Source organism: Poecilia latipinna, unplaced genomic scaffold (assembly GCF_001443285.1).
Source record: "Poecilia latipinna isolate Pla-1442-1.1 unplaced genomic scaffold, P_latipinna-1.0 Scaffold917, whole genome shotgun sequence".
Lineage (NCBI taxonomy): Eukaryota > Metazoa > Chordata > Actinopteri > Cyprinodontiformes > Poeciliidae > Poecilia > Poecilia latipinna.
Window position 1 is genome coordinate 96,184 of NW_015113533.1, and position 2,652 is coordinate 98,835.

At 33.3% G+C, this 2,652-nt stretch overlaps 1 long non-coding RNA gene across 1 annotated transcript; it reads right to left on the reverse strand.

Annotated features, from left to right (window-relative positions):
* Positions 1 to 493: 493 nt before the first annotated feature.
* LOC106957582 (uncharacterized) lies at positions 494 to 2,422 on the reverse strand. Its single transcript, XR_001426983.1, has 3 exons — positions 2,315 to 2,422; positions 937 to 997; positions 494 to 541 (listed from the first exon to the last, which is right to left on the reverse strand). It is a non-coding gene; the product is annotated as an uncharacterized LOC106957582 (long non-coding RNA).
* Between the last annotated feature and the right edge of the window lie 230 nt (positions 2,423 to 2,652).

Here is a 2,652-nt window from a genome sequence, read left to right on the forward strand (position 1 = left end):
CTCTAGTCTTTACCTACAAAACCAAATTTCACACCTCTTCACTGAAGAACTGCACAAAGTCTGTTTTGTCAATATTTTAAGATTTTATGTTTTCCCAAACCCTCAGTAACAGCAAGAATATACATCAGTGTTTCAGAACAGTACAAAAAAAACTAATGAATGAAATCACACCAATATCATCTAAAAAAGCCAAACATTACACATACATTTTTAAAGATAACTGCTCAAAAGCACAAATCATCAACATGGACAAAAATCAGCCTCAGCAACCATTTAGGAAAGAATAGAAATACTTAATACAGACAATAACAATACTCATTTTAAATGAATGCATCTTTAATTTATCAAATGCCTCATAACAGTTGGTTCTCAACCCGCGTACTTATTGTAGTTTTATTTCTAATCTGCAATTCATAAGTTTTAAAAACTTTTTTTAAAATGCTGACAACTACAAGCTCATAGCAAAAATGTTAATTTATAACCACAGAATAAAAGCTTATTGTTAATCAGTTGGTCAGATTTTAATAAGGTCATCACAATTCTAAAAAATGAAAAACAGAATATACTGATGGTCAAGCATGAGTGTTACATATGATATGTAAAAGACAGTGTCAAGACACTGATGTTTACATCACAAAGGTAAAGCAACTATTTTTCCATGCAAGGTTTCCTGTGAGGCTGAGCACATTAATAATCAATATTCTTAACCAGAATCAACAATCTCTACAGCCATTATGGGTGGATTTGTCTCCTGAAGAAGTGTTCAAAATGTTAGGTATTTTCAAATATGATTTTCAAATAGGGACAACTTAGAGAGACCAGTAAACAGTCAAAGTTTTGGAGAGAGTACCCAGAGAAAGCTCACTGGGTACTCAGTTGGTATCACTCACAACAAAAACGTTATGGGTTTGAATGGTTTAAAAATCATCAACTTACCTCCAGTGGAGACAACACTGGGACTTTGATGAAGTGCGATTGCTTACATCCAGATTACCTTCTGCAACAGATGAGCAATAACCTTAATGACAATGTAAAAAGTTTTAATTCCTCCTATTTTTTTAAAACCAAGACATTTCTACGCAAGCAGATTAATCTTGTTGGATCAAGTTATTTTTACCATCAGAAAAATCAATATGTACAGTAAACCCTTAAAAGGAATGAGAGCAACATCAATATAGGGTGTACACACCTAAAGTGTGCCATTTAATCGAACCAAATTGGATTTATTTGTACTATGAGGACACAGAAGCACCTGAAGGATGCTCACTGAAATTCTTTCAAAGATTACCATCTTCCTTGAAAGGTTGATAATGGAATAACTGTGTCCTCAGCAACTTGCTACAGTAACACCTTCAAACAAACTTCTGGAACAATGTGTATGAAATATCCTTTACTTTGTACATAACTATTTAACATGTTTTCATCATATTCAGTTTATGTCATAATGAACACTATAAAGGTTGGTGAAGCTTGGAGCAGCTGCAGATGTGAAACAAAGTAGTTTCTGAGGAAAAAATAGCTTTATTAAACCCCAAGATAAGACCTTTATTTAACTTCTTGCTGTTGCATTGTGAATCTCCCCAAAAACTCTGGGGTTTGCTTCACAATCTTCTCTCATGATTTCAGTTATCCCTTACTTTTTTTACCACAGTTTTTTTCTCTAAACTAGTAGATTCTTTGGCAATAACCTCTCCTGTCTTTACCTTCCCTTAAAGCCTTCAGTGTGGATGTCTAAAAAGTAAGCAGTCTTCCCCAATGACTGTAGGCCACAAATTGTGTAGCAAAATCTTTTCAATCGTTTCCATGATATATATTTTATGGATTTTCGTTTAGCATAACCAATAGTTGTTTATAAATGGAATTACCCAATAAATTAGGATTTCGATGGTATACTAATTAAACAGATATTCATAAATGAAGATCCAGGGAATGCTCATTTGAATTTTTGATCAGTTGTTGCCATTTAAAGGACCAAATAACTAAACATTCATCAACATAACCAGTTGGAAACCGTCAGTGCTTCACGGCAGTTGACAAAATGAGTTTAATATAATCAAAAGAAGAAAATAAACTCGTTCAATTAAAATATAAGCAGACAAACGAACTACGAAAGATGTCGCGGTCAAACCAGCGGTCGAGAAGTCAGAATGTTCGAGAAGGAAAGGTTAGCTACAAAGATTAGCTAGCTAACTGAAGGACATCTACCGAAACATCGCAGTACACAACCTATATGGAGAAACGTGATTTTGTGTGTCTATTTCTTATTTTAAAAATAAATCTCTAAAGTAAATATATTAACCCCTTTAAAACCTACCAAGGACCGCAAAAACGATAGCTTCCATATTTTCTTTGCTCGATGACGAACTTCAAACCGTACATAAACTGATACAGATAAAGGAATACGGGGTTCGCCACTCAGGTTTGCAGGGGCCGGAAAAATGCAGCTATGAATTTTTTACTTTCCAAGAAACTATGAAGGACCATAACCAGCATAAAATGGTACAGAAAATTTATAAAAATGTTTTGTAAAGCTTAAAATTTTGAATTAAATGTAAATTTTAGTCACCATTAACTTCTTAATAAATATAGATGTCTATGTCACCTTCTATTTAATTCACTTATTTAAATTAGTAGTAATAGTAGCAGTTTTTG